A 22,692-nucleotide genomic window follows, 5' to 3' on the forward strand; every position below is an offset into this window, starting at 1 on the left:
ATATTTCAAAAATTCCAATAAAATATGAATCCTTTGCCTCAAGATATGAAATTAGGCTGTTTGCAAATCAGTTATTTTAAATAAGATAAATATTAGATGCTTATAAATAATTTTGACATAAAAGAGAAGAATAGATTTATGGGATTGATCATTAGTCTTTTATCTAACTACCCCTTACTAAACTATCCCTACTAATTTCCAATAATTCACCAAAAAGCTAAGGGAGAAAAACAAAATGAGAACAAGTGTTAGTCAAATAATATACAAATTAAGGCATAAGATAAGGCAGAGGTATAAAAATCAAATGGGCAGCCCATTTGGGCCACTGATCTGCTGCTATTGGGCTTTTGCCCCAGTTTTACTGTTGCAGTTGCTGCTACTGTTCCAATTTATTGTAGGGGGGAGGCCACGGCCTGTTGCTGCTGTGTGGATTGGACTCGAGAAAAGAGTAATGTTTCGTTGGGCTTTAGCCCAACATCGAATGCGGAAGAAGACGAGTCCGAGGGGACTCGTATGCGATGGTCATGCATAAAAAAAGAAACGAAAGAAAAAGGATTAGGATACCATTAGATGAATAGGATCAATATGTAAAATATACACTCGAAGCAGACCATGTATATGCTGTGTATAATCGAGTATACCTCTTGTATACACATATGCTATTAAATACAACATGCTTGCACTATAAGAATCTAAAGATTGAGCAAATAGCAATACAGCAGGCCTTACAAATTTAATCATGTACTCCTAAATCTTTCACGGGGCGGTTTGAGGAAGAAGACAGTAATTCAACACTCCCGAAGGTATTTATACATATATACTAAACATGGTGAACTTAAGCTTAGTACAAAAGGGCAGCTGGTTCCTTATAACTGAACAAGATGGAATAGACTAAACTAAAAATAAGGACTTAACAACTACGGACTGAACGTGATAAAACTATTATTTCACGAAAACAGGGAAGCTAAAAAAAAACATTAGGCTTGCTACAGCAAAAGGCAGTAAAAATCAGACCTGCTTTCACTGAAACGGAGATACACAATATATAGATTAAATATATTGGCAACATACACCGCGTACCAAATCTAAGCGTGGTATATTGCAAAATACCTACTGAATCTAGGAAGGGCATTTATAGTGACCATTCGCACTGTCCAGTTCCATTTCCACATTAACAAGGCAACATATTAGTATTTATAGCCCCGTATCATCATTGCCAGTGGCTTATAATTCCAGAAAGAGTTATTTCAGCATTCATTAAAGCCTAGACAACCTCTAATTCCACAAACCTGACTGACTGGTACCATTTAAGAAGGGTTGATCATGTTTTAGAGGAATGCTTGCATATGGGGAATCGTATAGAGAAAAATAGCTGTTTTAAAAATAAAAATAAAAAAAGATGATCTTTATGTCTTCAAATCTCCAACTTGAGCTAAAAGAGGTTTCAACAGATTCAGATTTTACAACCACACTCAACCCATTTAGAGTCACGGTCCTGTTCGAGCTAGCTAGGAACCACATCTAACAAGAATATAAATTAAATGATATACCCAGATGACAAAGGAAGCAAAGAGACTGGATTCAAAAATATCAAGATTTAGGAAACAACAGTGTCTTGACCATGCTATTATTCCATTCAACTGCCTAAAACTTTATGCGAGCAGTTCCAAATTAACAAGAAAGAAGACTGAATTAACACATGTACATGTTTGATTGGACTTAGCTGATTCAACACAGATTCACACGTAATGGTAGCATTCAACCAAGGCATTCTCAAATAGACATATTTAACGAACACCGATATGGAATGCCAAGTGCAAATACTGAGAACTAATTCATTATACTATATTCACATGATTCGTGTGTATACACCAAATTCTCGAGTTAACAAACTTCTCATCTAAACTTGGAAGAGGTTTATCATGCTTATACATAACCAAATCTAAGCATCTTCACCTGAATGCTCATAAAGAACAACCTAAAAGATAGCAGATACAATACAGAGGGCTCATATCTTGTTTTGAACTAAGATTTAAACATGCAGGGTCATACTGGATTTTAATATATCACGTATCATTACTAGTTGACATAATCATCCTCGTACGAACTTATGTGAACACATAATCAATAAAGCAAGAACTAATTGAACTGAATTAAGACATAGACAAATGGATACTGTTGAACTACTAGACTGGAAATTAAACCAAGCAAAACATAGACACCCAAATATTTTAACTTCTGCGCCGAGATTAAACTAACTAAACATGGATATTCACAATGCCACTAAGCTAAACTAAATTAACCAACCAAGACAACAGACAACGTATGAACACATAAACACTTATCGAACTACCGGACTAAAATTAATTGACTAAAGAAGAGTTGTTCACATACTTAAACAAACTAAACTGAATCATCACAAATAGACATGCTCAACCACACAAACAAATTAACACAGAAACATATAAACAGGTTTATCTAACTTAACCAAACTAAACATGCTTTAATCGCAGAATACAAGCTAAAACAACACAGAGCAACCAAGAAAAAGGCAAAACGCAATAAAATAAAAAGAAATGGAGAATTACCTTCTTCGAATGCAGCGAATCTGAGGTGCGGGGGGTTCTAATCTATGCCCCAAACACTACGAATCTTGCATGCACTCAGATTTAAAATGGTAACAGAGTTTAAGAGAGCATAAAAGATTTTCGTATTTTCGAATGAATATCAAGAAACGTTAAGGGTTTTCATTTTTAAAAGAAGACTGATCTTTCTTAGAAGGATTTTAGGGGGGGTTTTGAACTCTAATCTTTGGGTTATCTACGGCTAAAACAATTTCCTCCGTATCCTCCTCCAAAAAAAAACCCTCCTCTGAACGATTCAACTCGTCCCCTTTTATAGGTTTTTACTTTGTGTTGAGGGAATAGAGAGAAGGAGGAGCGGGGGAAACAAAATTAAGTGGGGAACAGAGGGAAATGGGAGTGGGGGTAGGCGACGGTGGTGGGGAACAGGAGCGAGTGGGGGGAAGCGCGGAGAGAAAAAGAAGATGAAGAAAATGAAGGGGGTGAGCGGCGGAGAGGAAAAGGGAACGAAGGGAAAATGGAGGGTCTTTTTTGGACTGGGTATTAAAGAATGGGCTAGCGAATTAAAACATGGACTTGTCTAAAAATTGAGATCAAAATATGGGCTGGTCTGAAAATATTTATGAGTTGATTGGACTTTGATTTGGAATCCGATAAATCAAAAATATGGACTGAGTGCACGAAATAGTCTGGCTTCTAAATTTAAATAAAAGACCTGTTTAAATAACTTGTGTTAAAATATTGCTCAATACGGAATATGCAATCATTAATGCTCAGATAAAAAATGGCGTTGTAATAGCCGTGCAATAATATTTCGAAAATCCACAGTGAAATAAATACTATTATTTAATTATGCAAGGATAAATGCGATGCGTGTGCGTAAGCTAGTAAAATGTCGAAATGATAAAAATCGTGAATTATAACAATAGTAATAGATAATAATAATAATAATAGTAATAATAATAATAATAATAATAATAATGTTAATGCGGTAATAATAATAATAATAATAATAATAATAATAATAATAATAATAATAATGATAATGATAATAATTAATAATGATAATAACGGTAGTAGTGACGGCAGTAAAGATAATGACAGGATAATGAAATGTCGGTATAAATAAAGCTAATAATTATAATAAGACATAAATATATATTTTTTAATTTTCCAAAATATTAGAAGCGTAAATAGGTATTTCGGAGGAGAGGCGGGACAAAATTGGGTGTCAACAGTAACCTTCTCCAATGTAGTGCCATCTGTTGAATTTCATAATCACTCAACCCTAAAGCTCCATTAACACAGTAGATAGAGAAAGGAGAAGGAGATATTTCATTTAGTTGAGTGTAAAATGAATTGTGTTTAATACAATGTGTAGAAACTGTTATTTAACTACCTACTTGTACAACTGTCAATGTACAGCTGTCCTAACTAACTCACTTAACTAATTTCCTGATTGATATTACTAAATGACTAATCTGCCCCTAAGCTTATTCTTTCATGTAACACATGTAGCACCTATTTCATCACTCCCCTCAAGCTTGTGGATGCAAAGACATTCAACACACCAAGCTTGCCTACTAAGAATTCATGTTGTGCTCTTGGTAGCCCTTTTGTCAATATATCTGCTAACTGGTCCCTTGAGTCTACATGTGCAATTGCAATCAACCCATCCTGAATGTTCTGCCTAATAAAGTGGCAGTCTATCTCAATATGCTTAGTTCTCTCGTGAAAAACTGGATTAGCTGCTATTTGTAATGCAGCTTTGCTATCATTATACACCATGACTGGTTGAGTAGCTGCATGTCCCAACTCTTTTAACAAAGATGTTAACCATACTACTTTTGATACTGCATTGGCCATGCTTCTATACTTTGCCTCGACTGAACTTCTTGACACCACATTTTGCTTTTTTGATTTCCAAGACACCAATGAGTCACCATATTTAATGAGAAAACCTGAAACTAATTTCCTTGTATTGGGGCATAAAGCCCAGTCTGCATCACAAAACACAGTTAATTTGTTTGATACTGTGCTACTTAACAAAATCCCTAATGCTGGTGCTCTCTTGATATACCTCATGACTCTAATTGCTGCACTCCAATGTGACTGCTTAGGCTCCTGTATGAATTGACAAAGAGTTTGCACTGAGTATGCAATGTCAGGTCTAGTCAAGGTTAAATACAACATCTTCCCAATCAGTTTTTTGGTACTGTCCCTTGTCTTCTAAAGCTTTGTCATTTTTCTCATGTGTCAACAAATCCAATTCCTGAGTAGTAAGTTTGACATTAGGTTTTAAGGGTGTCCATGCTGGTTTAGCTGAGCCAAGTCCCAGTTCTGATAAGATTTCCAATGCATATTTTCTTTGGTTCACCAAAATTCCCTTTGATGATCTGCTGAACTCCATGCCAAGAAAAAACTTTAAAGTACCAAGATCCTTGATCTTAAAGGCCTGACGCAAGGATGCGTTGGTTTCCTCAATGAGTTGTAGGCTGCTTCCTGTTACTAACATGTCATCTACATATATCAAGATCACTGTAGTATTATTTCCCTGCTGTTTTGTGAACAATGAATGATCCAGGCTGCTCTGGATAAAACCTGAATGCATTAGTGCGTCCGAAAGCTTGAGGTTCCACTGTCTGCTGGCCTGTTTTAGCCTATAAAGGGATTTAAGAAGTCTGCAAACCATACTATCAGTACTGTGATACTCCCCCTGACTTGTTAAACCCTGAGGAAGCTGCATATAAACCTCATCATGCAAATCACCTTGCAAAAAAGCATTATACACATCTAATTGATGAATGTGCCAGTTATGTTGAGCAGCTAGAGACAAAACTGTTCTAACAGTTGCAATCTTCACCACAGGGGAAAAAGTATCATGATAGTCAATACCCTTCTGCTGATTATACCTCTTAGCCACCAACCTTGCTTTAAATATCTCAATTTCACCATTAGCCTTAAGCTTCACTTTATACACCCATTTACAGCCAATAGCAACCTTGCCAGGAGGTAGAGGGACCAGTTCCCAAGTATTGTTATCTTTCAGATCTTGCAGTTCAGTCTGCATAGCCTCTAGCCATTTAATATCCTGCGAAGCTTCATGGTAAGACTTTGGTTCTTGATAAGTGGAAAAGGCAGCCAAGGAGGACTGATATGAGGGAGAGAGTTGATCATAGGAAATGGACTCAGCAAGAGGATATAAAACATTATTAGAAGATTGTCTAGTCACATAATCTGAGTGCCAAAGTGCTTCCTTGGTTGATCTTTGAGATTTCCTTAAGGGTAGAGATGGTGGAGCAGGAGGAACTAGAAGAGCAGGTGGATCCATTTGAGCAGGAATAGGAGATGGGACTTGAGGATCAGCTCTTAACAATGGAGTAGGAACATGAGGAGTATTTGGAAGAGTAGGGATAAGAACAGGAGTAGGAATGGTATAGTCAAAAGGGTTGTCTATAGCATTCTCAGTATGAAAATTATTATGTGGTTGGGTAGTAGAAGCAGAAGGAACAGAAGTAGAATGAAAAGGAAAAGTATGCTCCCTAAAACTAACATCTCTATTGACAAAGAATTTCTGTTTGGATAAGTCAAAGAGGATATAACCTTTTGTGACACTGGAATACCCCATGAATGCTGCAGGTATTGCTCTAGGAGCAAGCTTATCTAGTCTAGGCAACACACTAGCATAACATAGGCAACCTAAAGTTCTGAGATGGTCTAGCTGTGGAGGCTTCCCAAAGAATAATTCATAAGGAGTTTTACTTCCAAGAACCACTGAAGGCAACCTATTAATAATATAAGCAGCAGTCATAATACAATGACCCCAGTATTTTGAGGGTATATGCCCTTGAAACTTCAGATCTCTAGCCACCTCAAGAAGATGTCTGTGCTTTCTCTCTGCCACACCATTCTGCTGAGGTGTGTGAGCACATGTTTTCTGATGAATAATTCCTAAATCCTGTAAAAAGGTCTGCATCATGGAGTTGACAAATTCTCCACCATTATCTGTTCTTATAACTTGTATAACTACTTGAAATTGAGTTTGAAGCATTTGGAAGAAAGGCTTAAGAACAACCAACACATCACTTTTATGTTGAAGCAAGAAAATCCATGTAATGTGGGAAAAATCATCTACTACAGTCAGGAACAATCTATTTCCATCAAATCTCATAGTATGACAAGGACCCCAAACATCTAAATGCAACAGTTGAAATGCTTTTGTAGATTTGCCATGACTGATAGGAAATGAAGATCTACAATGTTTAGCTAATGGACACACTTGACAATCTGTCAACACAGACTTACAATCCTCTATTCTATATCCAAACAAGCTCCTCATGGAACCACTGGAGGCATGTGCTAATCTTTGATGCCATAGCTTGATATCCTCCTTTATTTTCTGTACACTGTGAGCTCTTATAGGCTTTGAATTAGCAATTCCTGTTTTATTTTCCACTTGAGGAACCAGTAGATACATGCCATCTGACTCTTTACCAATCCCAATCAGCTTCCCAGTTCCAAGGTCCTGGAACAAACAGAAACCAGGATAAAAGGAAACAAAGCATATAAGCTCTCTAGTTACCTTTAAAACTGATAGGAGATTAAATTTAAAATCAGGAACAAATAGGATATTCTGTATTTCTCTAGTCTTTGTAATTCTGTATTTTCCTGCATGTGATACTGTTGCAACTTCTCCATTAGGCAAGTGAACTTTCTTAGGATTACTTGAGCTAACCTTTTCAATATCAGTATACTAGTTGTCATATGGTTTGTTGCTCCAGTGTCTATTATCCACTTCACTTGTTCTACTATGTTTAGAGGATTCAAGTTAATACCTGCCATATTAGCATTGGCTATGGTCTCTGTAGGTGCTTCCTTGTCCAGCATCATCACTATTTTTCCATGTTGTTCTTCACTAAGTTGAGGAGCTCTAAGCAATGCACTCTGGCCTTTGAATTGTACAGGTCCAATATTATTTCCATAAGCGTAGGCATTTGGATTAACATGTCCAGCCTGAACATTGTAAGCAGTAGGCAATACATCTTTGCCTTTAAATTGTCCTGGTCCAATGTTACCTCCACAAGCATTTGGATCTACATTTTCAGCCTGAGCATTGTAGGCAGACCTCACAACCTCCTTTTTTTCCCTTGAAGTTTGGTGGATATCTAATCAGTTGGTAACAACCTGTACTAGTATGACCCCTGAGTTTGCAAAAATCACATATCAATTCCCAATTCTTCTTTGGTCTTTGATAGTTGTGCCCTCTTCCTGCCATCAGTGCTGTTAATTCAGTTCTATCTCCCATGGTAGATGAATTGGCAATATTTCCTCTTCCTGCCATCAATGTTGCTAACTCAGTCCTTTCTCCCATTGCATATGAACCAGCAATGGATCTTTGAATCTCCCTCTCTACTAACATTGAATAGGCTTTGTTTAGATCAGGTGCTGGACTCGTCATTAATATCTGACTTCTGGCTTGTTCATAGCTTACATTTAGCCCCATTAAAAACTGCATTACCTTCATCTTTTGCATATACTGTACAAATTCCTTAGACCTAGCACATGAACAAGGAGCTGGAATCATACTATCAAATTCTACCCAATGGTTCCTTAGTTTAGAGAAGTACACTGGTATGTTATCAGTTCCCTGAACTAATGTCCAATGGCCTTGTGCAATTGATACACTCGAGAAGTGTTGACCTTATTAAAATCTCTCTTTTAAGTCATCCCAAACTGTTTTTGCGTCTTCTGCATAAACAATTTCTGTGTGCAAATCAGTCACTATTGATCCCATTATCCATCCTAAAACGCACCAGCACTACAGGTTAATATAGTTTCGGTGAAGGTTTCTTGCCCAAAAAAAAAAAAGTTATAATATTTTTCACTAAATTATGTAATTATCTTATGAGTAATCTGATTGTATTAATATTTGTTGTATAAGCGGTGAATAAAACTTAAAACCATGTTCTAAACCACTTCAGAACTGGTCATTAATAAGACCTGCCTCTGGTGCCATCTATGTACACAAAAACTCAGCTTACGAAAAGGTCAAATAGGGCCAAGCATATCAAAAACGATATGAAAACGAGGAATAACAAAAGCGAGGAAGTCACGATAGAAAGGAGCATTAACTACCATAGATAAATAAGATAATCAAAGTACAAAGGCCCAACAAATATAAGCAGAAATCAAATGGCAATAAACGAATGAGCAAAACTACAACTACTATGGTGAAAGGATAAACAACCTAGCCTTCTATCCTAATCTGAGTCCTCCACAACCTCCTATCTAAGGTCATGTCCTCGGTAAGATGAAACTGTGTCATATCCTGTCTAATCACCTCTCCCCAATACTTCTTTGGCCTCCCTCTATCTCTCCTGAAACCGCCCATAGCCAACCTCTCGCACCTCCACACTGGAGCCTCTGTGCCTCTCTTCTTCACATGCCCAAACCATCTCAACCTCGCTTCCCGCATCTTGTCCTCCACCGATGTCACTCCCACCTTATCCCGGATATCTTCATTCCTAATTCTATCCCTACTAGTGTGCCCACACATCCATCGCAGCATTCGCATTTCCGCAACATAAAGCCTTATGCAACCTTCTAAAAATTCATCATCCATCCGATTCCACAAGTCATTCTTCATAAACTTTATTGCCAAGAATGCTCTTTCACAAATATGTTCTTGTAACAATTTTAACCAAAACGTGACTTTTAAATTATTATTACTGTGCAACTATGTATTATGGGATTAGTCCTAGTGTTGTTGCATTATTTTTATTTTAATCATTGTGATGTTTGACTAAGTACATTTAACCTTTAATTAAGTGTTTTAATCCTTTTGCTAATGGAACCAAACAAAATAAAGAGTTGTCTACTCTACAAAGAGTAATTCGGTGTTTCTAATGTTACTCTCAACGCAAACAATTTAAGTACAAAAAAAGAAAAGAAAACTCCATTCTGCCACTAATTTAAATTATCTGCCAGTATCAAGAAACTATTGTTCTCTCTTTGCTTAGTGGAATATAACAGATTCACAGGTATGGAATAATGCAATAACACAAAATTTTTAAAAATGCCATTTTCCTTTCATTATTGAAGAGATAAAAGTCAAACAATTATAAAGCACTGTTTTGGTCCATCTTGGTTTTAGCAATACATTTTTTTGCGCGGAATGCTCTTCAATGGCACTGGTCTTTAATTTTTACCCCTCAAATTGTTGGTCTTTAATTTTTGTCCTTCATTTAAAAATTCATGGGTTCCTGGTTCGAACCTTCGCTCAGTAAACAATTAAAAAAGATTCACAAGGCAGAGTTTTGAATTCAAACTCTACTTTAAAGTTACAAGGCAGAGTTTGGGCAAAAGTCTGCTTTAAAGCCTAACTTTTGCCCAAATAGGCCTAATTTTGTTACAAACCTCTACTTTGCGATTTTTTTTTTTACTGAGTCGGGGTTCAAACTCAAAATCTCGAAATATTAGGCGAAGATAAAAAATTAAAGATCAACAATAGCAAAAATTATAAGAGAAAAAAGCTAGGCCCACAAATTATAACAAAACATGGATTAGAAACCAGAGAAGCCTACAATTTTACAACTTTTTGACAACCCTTTGCAGTTGTGTGAAACGTGTTCAAAACTTATATATAAAGCGATATGCGATCAAGGACGATATTCGACTGATCATTCTTACAGTTACACCACTGTAGGTAGCTCAGCCAGTTGGAGGCAGGGTGATATAGGTCAAAATATTAGTCAGAAAACACACGCAAAAGCAATATTTAACAACTCTGTCATCACCAAACAATGTGGCGTAGCGATTCGGATATCAAATGAAAATTAAAAGAAAAAACACACACACATACTCGTGTAATGGTAATATTATGATTGTATGAATTTTAGATGAAATCACGGAGGGAAAAGCACAATTTTTGTTTGGCTAATTGAGAACCCTTTTAGCCACTCACATGCCAGAAATCACAAGCTACGTCATAACGGGAAGTATTTCATACGTCAAAAGCAAGAACATTGTTTTTCAAATTAAAACAAATGTGTCGTTTTCAAGTCCTTCTGGCCTAACAAAATTACTGTAATTAGCCACTCTAGATTAACTTCATGAAGACTAATGTAAAGTTAGTCAACTGATATTATAAAGAAATGTTTATAGGTTCAAAAAGATAATACGAAGCACCCGTCATAAAAAATTAATTTACAATTCCTTTTTAGTTTTTCTTGACCAATGAATAATGAATCCAAATTTTGGACCCAAATGAAAGTTTTGATATTTATGAGTTTATTCCTTCGCCTTCTAAAAGGAAACAGTACAATATATTTATTCGAGTCCGGACCCTAAAGGGTATAAAAATACACAGTATAAACCAAAACGGAGTAGCCTTTCATATATATACCAAAACGGGTATAACGTGGACTCCTCCACGTTATACCCCAAATTTTTTTTGCAATGTCAGAATCACAACGAAAAAAAAAATATTTAATGGTATAACGTGGACTGATCAGTCCACGTTATACAAATAATTTTGATGCACTTAATTAGAAGATAAATTTTGTAACTTTTTAAATCAAAGAATGGGCGACTTGTGCTGCTGATTGCAATTAATAGTACTTTCTCCGTCCTGTTTTAGCTGTTATATTAACTCAAAAAGATTATTTATCCCCAGCAACTTTTGCACTAATAATTTTTTAAAGCAGTCGAGTATAGTCAGACAGAAAATTCATGTAGTCTTCAATTTGAAACCCATGATATATAGGAGGTAATGGGCGGTTCAATGTGTTCGTATCTATCTAGAAGAAAAATTACTCTTGGACTTCAAAAATAGGTAGGATATAGTACATCATTAGAGGCCTATACGAATTCATGTTAATTAGGCCTAATTTTACAATTTTATGCTATATGAGATTATCTTTTAAGAAATAATAACATCACCAAAATAAACTCTTATTCATCTATAACTCTACTTTCTTCCGCAATTAAATCCTATTCCATTACAACTCTTCATCTTAACGTAGAGTATTTCCAGGTATGCTGACTTCTAGCGAAAATTAACACAAAATAATTGTTGGGTTCACATTTTTCGGTATACCAATGAAATTGGTTAAATTTGGTTTAGTTTTTAATTTCTGGGTTGTGGGTTTATATTTCAAATTATAACAATGAAATTGATGAGATTTGGTTAAGCTTTTGATTGTTGAATTTATAGGCATAAAAAAATTGAAACTTCATTATGAGACAAAAGTTACCCGAGAGATAGAAATAGATGGAGGTGAAGAAAAAAAGTGCAGGGATGTTTAAGCAAGAGTGTTCTATCTGGAATGAGAAGAAAGGAGGGAATTTTGATGGAAGACAAAAGTGTCCGTATATTTAATGTGTTGGCACTAAATGGTAGTAAAACATGGTACTGTCCACGTTATACAAATAATTTTGTATAATGTGGATCAGTCCACGTTATACCATTAAATATATTTTTTTTTCGTTGTGATTCTGACATTGCAAAAAAAAATTTGGGGTATAATGTGGAGGAGTCCACGTTATACCCGTTTTGGTATATATATGAAAGGCTACCCCTTTTGGTTTATATCGTGTATTTTTATACCCTTTAGGCTCCGGACTCATATTTATTCAGTTATCAAATTGCCTTGTCTAATGCTATGAAATCATTGGTGAGGCAAATATATAGATTGCTAGAGTACAAAGGTCATTTTTCAGGCTTTAATTATCGTGGCCTGTGAATTTTTCAGTGTCACTTTCATGAAAATCACCATACAGAAAGAAAAAAAGTTTAGAATATTAAATAGTGGAAAATCATTTGTCTCTTCCAATTTCATACTAAAAATCAAACTACATCTCAAAATCAAAACTATTGTCCATAGGTCAACTTGTATCCCTTTCTATCTCCTATGTAATTGCCAATTTCTTTCTATTTGTATATTTTTAATATCATAAATATGTATTTTCTTTTTTGATATTAACATAGCCGTTGATCCAAAGTCCCAGCTCCTTTTACAATTACTATAAATGAAAGAAAATTTTAATACAAGATATAGAAGACATTTCAAGTGACTGCGCCAAAAAACATGATGCTCTTTCCAGCCTTTATAGCCCTTCTTATCATTATTTTCAGTTTCCTTCTTCTTCAAGTCAAAAAGAGTGGCAAAAACAATCTACCACCAGGTCCTTTAGGGTTTCCATTCATTGGAAATTTGCATCAATTTGATAGTTTAACCCTTCATCTTTATTTTTGGAGACTTTCCAAGAAATATGGAAAAATCTTCTCATTGAAACATGGTTCTTCTACAATGGTAGTAATTTCTTCAGCAAATCTAGCAAAAGAGGAAACGAAAATACAAGATTTAACGTTTTGTAGTAGACCTTCTATTCTTGGCCAGCAAAAATTGTCTTACAATGGTCAAGAGATTGCCTGTTCACCATACAATGACTAATTGGAGAGAAATGAGGAAAATTTGTGTTGTTCATTTATTTAGTCTCAAGAAAGTGCAATATTTTAGTCCAATTCGTGAAGATGAAGTTTTTAGAATGATCAAGAAAATATCTCAACAAGCTGCCACTTCAAAAATTACAAATTTGAGCAGTATAGTGATTTCACTAACAACTACAATTATTTGTATAATTGCTTTTGGTATTAGGTACGATGAAGAAACACGTGAAAGGAGAAAATTTGATGAACTTTTAAAAGTGACTAAAGAAATGTTGGCAGGCTTTTGTCTCTGATTACTTTCCTCCCTTAGGATGGACTAATAAACTCTCTGGAAAAATATATAGACTTGAGAAGAACTTTAAGGATTTGGATGAGTTTTATGAAGGACTCATTGAGCGGCATCTCAATCCCAATAGGCCAAAACCATGGATGGAGATAGTGTTGATCTTTTGCTCCAGTTGAGGAAAGAGCAATCAACTCCGGTCAACCTCACTTTGGACAATATAAAAGCTATTATCATGGTAATTATCAACTACTCCATTTGTGTCTATTTTATATGGCGGTGCTGGTAAATACTTTCTCATGTCGGCTGCTTACACCTAGCTAAACAGTTAACCTTATGAATTAATTAACAAATCGAAGTGAAAATTCATATCAATTAATCATGATTAGATGTTAAAAATTAGTGTCTATGCACTTTCTCTTGTAGAATATGCTAGTTGGTGGAACAGACACTGGAGCAGCTACAATAGTTTGGGCAATGACAGCCTTGATAGTGAACCCGGATGCCATGAAGAAAGTTCAAGCAGAAACACTACAAGAAAAAGGGTTTTTAACGACCAACATTTAGCGACGAGGTGGATATCTGGTCGCCAAAAGCATACTTATGGGACGACTTATTTTTCTAGCCCCTAATTCTTTGTATGTTAACGAAGGGTCCCAATCTGGTCACGAAGAAGCTGAACATCTCTTAGCTAATATATAACTTCGGGAGTGAGAAGCCTTTTTTTTTTTTTAAAGAGAAAAACTATATCATATCTTCTTAATTAATTAATTAACCCACCCACCCACGCCCCCACTCCTCACCCTTTCTCATTTTCCCAAATTAAACCCTATCATATATACGTGTTTCTCTCCTACCCCTACCATTCTACTCTTCCAACTTCTCTCTCAAAGGATGAATACTCACGGCGGCATCAACGTGGGCGTCTATTTGAGGTGGATGAGATAGGTGACTCAAAGATCCGGCAACGATAAGAGTTGTTTATCGTAGCAGGTTTATCTTCTTTCTTTTTCTCTTTGGTTTAACACCAGAAATTTTGTTTTTACTAAATATTGACTATTAAGAATGAGATTCTTTGGATTAATTCTAGTGAATACTGATTATTAGAGTGCTAGGGATAGTTAGAGTATTGGAATTGATGTGGTTATGGTGGCTAGGGTTAGGTTTAAAGCTAGGACTTGGAGGACAAGGAGGGAACGAAAAATTTTCCTTTTAATTTCTTGGTCTGTGAGAGCAATGAAATGCAGGGTATATAAGTGTTTCTTTTCTGTATATCCTTCTGAATGTAAGTGTGAACAGTGCGTTTTGGGGATTGTAAGTAAGAATCCTCAAAACTTAGTATCCTAGTCGCTTATTACGGATTCTGATTGAGTAGTGAGAAATCTCGATAAATTCGGTTACTGGAATAGACCAAAAATTAAAGGCTTTGTGCATGTGGCTATTGAATAGGCGGCTCAAATTTCTACACATTCAACAAAAAAGATAACTGCCATAAGTTTTTTTTGGTTTGTCTGTAGCTCTAGCATTGTTGGGTTCAGATATTGTATTTATAAATGCTACGACAATGTAATATCTATCCGCTAGAAATTAGACTGAGAGGAGAAAAGAAGCTAACTGGTAAACAAATTCTGCCTAAGATGTTCCATTCTTGCAGACCCTCTGGGAAAAAGGGAAGCAATGACAAAAATTGACGGGGTCATTTTATAATCAACAGAGAATGTTGAAGTGGAAATTGAATGGTAGACATCCTATAATGGAATGAAAACAATTGAACAAAATTATACTAGTACCAAACATTGCATTGGTATAGATACAATCCTATACACTTAATTAGAAATGTAGATTCGACTTGTCAAATATGGGTATAGTTAAGTCGCTCGTAGAAGACCCTTCTTCTGGTAATGAGAACTGGTTGAGCATAAGATTAGATGGTTAACTTGATTCATTGTTCCAAACTCTGCTTTCATCACTCTTGAATGATTGCTTCACCATAATTCTTGTCAAAAGAGTAGTAGTCAAATGATGCTTATGTGCTGAAAACTTCTTTAATTTGGTTAAAGATTATTGAGAACACTCTAAAACTGATCCATAATCTGTTCACGGTTGTTTCCTGTTTTTATCCAGTAAAAAAGGGGATAAATTGGTTAAGTTTGTCACCGAAGAGGTATACGTATGCATCTAGTAGCTTTTTTATGTGTGTGCCTTTTGTGTGAACTGGTATAAATTAGTAAACCACAACCAAACCATCTCTTGTCTTGTCTAAAATAGGGAGATCAGGTTTGGGAATGGCAAGTAATTGATTTAAACTCTTGTTTGAGGTCATGTTCACATGACAAGTTAGAACGATGTCATTACGAAACTAGGACATATGGTTTAAAGAGTTTGTTGTCTCTTAAGCATGAAGTTCTTAGTTACCAGTGGATTAGCAAATCTTTAAAGCAGTTAAAAGACATCCAATGGTTTACCAGATTAAGTTAAATTTAAATTAATTGAACACTAGACCTGGTTGATTTATTCATTCAAGAAGTGAATTGCCTGATTTAAAACTTAGTGAAAGGGCATAAAATATACTCGTCATATCTGCTGAGTTTCTCATATTGGTATCTGCTGAGTTTCTCATATTGGTACACTGTAAGTGTTTCTTTGCCTTCTTTACTTTTTTTTCTTTATTTAGGATATGTATATCTGAGTATCCTGGTCACTTCAAGATCTAGTGAATATAATTTTGATATATCCCCTTGAGAGATATATTTAGAAAAATTATTTGGTAACTAAATAAAAAGTATGTAATACTGCTATGTTGTCTAACATCAACTAGAATGATTTTCTGCAACTGTGACAATAATATTTGACATTGCATGTCATCTTTGACTGAACTTATATGAAAGAAAAGAGAAGACCTGGACAAGCTTTAACTTTGTTGTATAGGTTTTGGGAAAAGAAAGTATCAGTTGGAGTTGATTATGAACACTAGAATTGCACAATGTCTTATAAACATTCAACAGATTACTTGGAAGCTGGAAATTACCGGTCCATTGAGCTGTTCAAGATCTTTGCATGGTTAAGCCTGGTTAAATTCCTGATTTGAAGGGGAGGTATAATATACTTAGACATATGAGAAGCAGCTAATTTCTCATGCACTAATAAACTACAAATTTTTTTATATTATTGAAAGCTTTTAAATAAATCTTACTTGCCCGATGGAAAAAGTCCAGCTTATGATTCATGTTGATAAAGAAGCTAAATTCACAATAAAAAACTATCACTTTTTCTTTGTGAAATTAAGAATGTACAGGATGCAATCCTAATGAAATATTACTTTACCTGATGGAAAATCTAAGTCTTGCTTGGTTTTGATAAAGAAGTTATATTAATTTTTAGTTATCTTTCGTAATTTTGTATATGTTCTCATTTTTTCTCAATTGTGATCATCATGATAACTTTCATCATTCAACAGAGTTCTTAGACTAAGAATGAGTTTCGCTTAGACATCAATTAATTTATCTAATGTGAGACATTTACAGAGAATGCTTGGTTTTTTGAGTGTCATCCGTCCAGATCGTGTAATGCACTTTGTGTTTGGATCTTATTTACATAATTTGCTAGATAGCGTTCAAAATTGTTGATTATGAAAGTTAACAATGAGTTTAATCTTGTTATTCAAATTCTTGAAGGACCAAATGAGAAGTCTCCCTCCTCCTTGAAATGTTTGGGTTAGTGTAATCACTCTCAAAGCTGCCATGAGTATGTGCTTTTGTAACTTGTGTGTTCAGTATGTTCTGGCTTATATTGTATTTGTTGAGTAGGAACTGATTGCCAAGATTTATGCTATATTTGGTTACTTGCAGATTGTGTCTCATTTCAGGAGAAAAGGTCAAATGCAGATTGGTTCAATGAGTTTACATTTTTGAAACTTCTCGAAGTATCAGCTGATCCGATCTTTATAAGTTTTCTTATAGAAATTTACTTTATCTTTTTTTACAGGATTTGAAGACTTAAGGTTACAGTCAAGACACAAGTGTTGAAGACGGTCTTTATAAGTTTTCTTAAAGAAATTTACCCTATGTTTTTTATGGGATTTGAAGACTTGAGGTTACAGTCAGGACACAAGTGTTGAAGACTTCATATATGTTGATAAATTGGTTTTCATTTTGCTGGGCAGTTAGAAATTTGCTATATTTTTGTTAAGCATCAGTGTAAGCAGTACTATGATATAGACATCATGGATGTACAGTTACTAGTGGGATTTTCATATATATATATATATATATATATTTCCAATTAATTACAAATTTTATATGTATGTTTCTTTATGAATGCTTGATTTAATAGAATAGTTTGTAAAGTTCATGTGATTATTCATATGAAAATGTTTATAAGAGCAGATCTTTTGGTTGGGAAGCTCAATTACGAACCATTAGAGACCAGTAAATTGATCATTAAAATTTTGCTGGAAAGAATATATCTAGACCTAGGGACCAGATATGTGGTCCTAAAAAAGTGGTTTTAGGGACCAAAAATTATTTGGCCGCTGATGCTCTCTAAGGACCAGTGGAAAAATCTCGTCGCTATTGACTTTTAGCGGCGGAGCCTATAAGGACCAGTGACGACCAGCAATATCTGGTCGCTATTAACATTTAGGGACCAGATTCACACTTTTAGGGACCAAATTTCCCTTCCCTAAAAGCCATTTTTCTTGTAGTGAAATTAGAGAATCAATTGGTACAAAATCCATAGTGAATGAAGATGATGTCCAAAATCTTCCATATTTCAAAGCAGTAATAAAAGAGACATTTAGATTGTATCCGCCAGCTCCATTGTTAATAGCAAGAGAGACCATGCAAAATTCCATAGTAGAAGGATATGAAATTAAACCAAAAACTATAATTCATGTTAATTCTTGGGCGATTGCGAGGGATCCTGAAATATGGGAATATCCAGAAGAATTTATAACAGAGAGGTTCGTGAATAGTGATATTGATTTTAAGGGCCAAAATTTTGAGTTGATTCCATTTGGAGTAGGCAGAAGAGGGTGCCCAGCTATTGCGCTTGGTGTGGCAACTGTGGAACTTGTACTTTCCAACCTTCTTTACGTCTTTGATTGGGAGTTGCCTTGTGGGATGAAGATTGAAGACATTGACACTGATGTTTTACCTGGACTTACTATATGCATAAGAAACAACCTCTTTGCCTAGTTGCTAGAAATTATCACTAGAAATTTAAGAAGACCAAATTCCAGTGTTTAAATTAATTAAATATGTATGCTTTCGTTAGTTATCCATGTTTATTATGGTCGTACAGTTTTATGCCCTCCATTTTTTGTCATAAACTTGTAATGGAGTAGTTGTTTCAATACAATTTCCCTTCTAGTTCCGGAGGATCTCGTGGACATACAAAAAAGACAGAGAAAAAGATCAAAATGATCCCTTATGTTTGGCTTTGAACTCAAAATAATTCTTGTTCTTTTATTCGGAGCACTAATACTTACTCCTCCGTGTTTGATACATTTAGAGGCGGATTCAGACTTTGAAAAAGGAAATTCTAAATTTTCAAATTCTAAATTAACATTAAAAGAGAAAAAGAAAAAAGAGGTCAGCTATTGCGATAAGCAAAAGCGTGGAGCTTTAGCTATTAAACCTTTCTATTATGGAATCACGCATAATTGGTAATAACTATCCAACAGTTAATGCAGCTATATGTCAAATACATTGATCTTATTTAAATAGAAATCTACTCATAATACTCATGAACAGAGAGTCATTATATCTAGTTTGTCATTCAAGTTCTAGTTATACCACTTACGAGTGCTAAAAAGGTGATTTACTTGTCAAAATCATGATCAATTTGTTGACCAAGTCCTTCCCTTAGAACAGGTCTTGAGAATTTCTTAGCTCATACGGTTCAACAGTTAACCATCATTTGGCTAACCTAGCCATCTCCGTCCCTCAGGACCAACAAGAGGTAGTATAGAAATATTCACCTGTTGTCCAGAGGTTTGGCCTCCAGGCTCCAAATGGTATGTTAGTGTACCTTTGCAGAAAGCAAAAGCAGAGACATTTGATCATCTATTTGCTTCAGGGGAAATTACTTTCAAAATTTGGAAGCTAGTTACTAGTCCACTAGGAATTAATGCCAATGGTAACATTATGCTGGTGGACCTTCTAATAGCCCTAGGATTATTGCACAGATCAAGAACACCATAATTATAGCGAGATTAAGAAAGTACCTGTTTAGTCATCTTGTTTATCAATGCGGAAGCGCGTTCCGGATGTATGGAACGATTGACTAGGTCTTCCTCTCATTGCTCCTCCTACAACTGGCAGTCGAATGAGACGGTTGCCTTTTTTTGGGTGAGGAGATGAGAGGGGACCTAGCCATATATTTATAGGCGTCAAGCCTTAACCCAATGAGTCTTCCCATAACAAGTTTTATTAGATCTTCAACAGGGCATACACTACTGCCAGTCTACACCAATACAAGAAGTGATTCAGGCCCAACAAGGAATCCAATATTTGAATGACCAAGTCATGTTCACCAACTATTTTATTTAGCCCGTTTTATAAACCTCAATGATTAAGTTAATGTTAGTCCACATTTAGTTAAAATTCCAACATTCTCCCACTTGGACAATCATTAACGTAATCTTGAATTATTTTTCAAAAAAAAAAAAATCTTAAAGGAAATGTTATTTTATAAAACGACTCTCGGGCTAAACGAACAGTGGCCACAAACACAGCGGTAGACCGTCACTTCAAGCATGGTCCAATCAAACAAGACTATCAATGCCGAAATGTAGCAGTACATGCATCAATCAACGACACATGTCCAATCCACAATCACAAACATTGAAGCCTTGCCGACATAAACCCAATAGTGTGGTAGTGTAGCAAGAAATAACCAACATGGAATCCATATCAAGGTTATTTCATTGTCGGTCCTCAACGATTTTTCATAACAAGAAGTATGCTTCAATCAACGTGCGCACCACCGAAAAATCATATCACTAAGATTTTCTATAACAACATGTGGGCAACGGATCAACATGTGCACCACTAGAAAATCTTGATTTTCTAAGCCCAACATGTGCAGTGGGTCATAATGTGCAACAGCTAAGAAAATCCACAAGACATAAAATATATCGTGTATGTCTCTATAAAGATCCAATAAAGACAACAACAGATCTTATCAACATGAGACATACCCACACATAAGACAACAAGTCTTAAGATTTTATAAGCATCACATGAATATGTATAATATAAACGGTGCTCATCATATACCAATAAGAAAAATCGAAGATGCCCATTATTAAATAGGTTGAGCAAATCATTTGATGAAATCAAATATATCATGTAGGAGACTCCCACTAATAAAGTATATGCATAAGACCCTAACATGACTAGTCATAATGAAATTTCTGACATGGGTCCAAATACTTCATCAAATAAATAAAATCATAAGATGTTTCACTAACTCTCTGTCAATTCTCAAATTTTTGGCTGATTGTGCCATGTCACATAGGATGATTAGGCCATGTAATCGTATGCAATTAAGTGTTATCATATACTCAATGGCAAGAGATGTAAATATAAGTATGTGCCCTTTAAATGAAACCTTATCAACGATTGTCAACTTATCCTTTACTGAACACAAAACTTAACAACAACATTAAAGAAGTCTTCATTTATAGACATATAAAAATGTGTCTCCATTATGAATCAAATAAATGCTCATTTTGTTTGCGAATAAACATCAGCGAGATGATCAACTCAAACCAAAGAGAGAACAAGAAATGATGCGACCAATATATGTCAATACTCTCGATAACATTAATTTTAATATACGTTCACACGCTTAATTAAATTCCCAAAAGGAAAAGATGTTCTACGACGATTTAATATCTAAACACATTCTCATCATCTGTCAAAATGTTTTTTTTTTTTTTTTTTTTGTGGTTGATCTCTAAAAAGAGTTCACAGTGAGTCACTATTAGTAAATACTAATTTCTCTTAGATCTCAACTACAAAAATATAAATAAAATGTCATGCTTTATAAATATTAAGTTCCAAAATTATAACCTAAATAATGGAGTAACTGGCACGAAATTCACTTCCACTGATGAAAAGATTTATTTTTGGTTTAAGCACGACTGTTGAATTACTTTTGAAGTAATGCAAAAGTAATTTCAAGACCACTATCACATAGATATAGAAGTAGCATATATAGGATCTTATGTTATACAAACACATCAACTAATTTAATTAATTGACCCGTGTAAAAAGGTTATTCAGTCATCAATTATACTGGAACTCACTACTTTACAAGCTACAGAAATGCTTGCTTCCTTTCCTTATTTCAACAAGTCATTAGCTTTATTTTCAAAGTCAATGAGATTCTCCAAAGTAAAAGAAAAATGAATGCTATAACCAAACAATGGAGCTCATATACGCTTTCACCCCAATTTGTTTTTTAAAAAAATAATAGAAGAAGAAGAAGAGGTGGAGGAGAAGATTCTACCACATATAACATTACAATAACGTGTATACATTGACATCTATGCCCAGAGTTCATCAAACTTTAACATGATTGAGAGCTTTATAAAAGCACAAATAAAGTCGCAACAAAACAAATCAACTATTGATTTTATCATCACAGAATTTTTAATATCAAAATTATCTATTCTTCATTGTCAAAATTCATACAAAGCGTTCATACATTTTGGGCCCTATGATACATGAGATATACACATCCATTCAGTTTGAAAACCTCGCTATTTCTTATTTATGAGAATTAATCACAATTAATCAGTCCCTTAATAACATGTTAGAAGAAGTATTTACATACAAGCAACAATTATGCAGAAGAGGAATGTAGTCAAATAATTTTTCATATAATTGTGAAAAGAAATGTCATACACCATGGTAATCCATAATAGCTGCATGATGTTTAATGTTTTATTACGCGTCATAATCGATTTTTTTCAATATGGTCAGAAATCAAGGATTACAAAATTAAACCATCTTTAACAATTTAAGAGAAGGCCAAAGATATCACATAAGTTCAACAAATATTATCTCAACGAGAAATAGTAAAACAAAATATATATTTCTCACTACAATATAAATCTTTCGACACAAGTAGATTTCCAAAGGGTTGTCTAACATTGCACTGTTGATATCACTAAGTTTCTGCGCTGACTCAACACTAAGTTCCATCTCTGAATAGTATCAATAATCATTATCTATGACAGTTGTCCTATGTGAGACAAGGTAATTAGGCCAACACAACAAGATGATATGATTTAGAAAGTCTGAGATTATAACTCAACTATTCTCCTAGAAAAGTTAATCTGAGCCTTAATAATATTACCCCCTTTG

At 34.8% G+C, this 22,692-nt stretch overlaps 1 pseudogene; it reads left to right on the top strand.

The window, feature by feature from the left end:
* Positions 1-12,488: 12,488 nt before the first annotated feature.
* LOC132611075 (cytochrome P450 83B1-like) lies at positions 12,489-14,090 on the top strand (annotated as a pseudogene).
* The last annotated feature ends 8,602 nt before the right edge of the window (positions 14,091-22,692 follow it).

The sequence above is a fragment of the Lycium barbarum genome, chromosome 9, assembly GCF_019175385.1.
Source record: "Lycium barbarum isolate Lr01 chromosome 9, ASM1917538v2, whole genome shotgun sequence".
NCBI classification, from domain to species: domain Eukaryota; kingdom Viridiplantae; phylum Streptophyta; class Magnoliopsida; order Solanales; family Solanaceae; genus Lycium; species Lycium barbarum.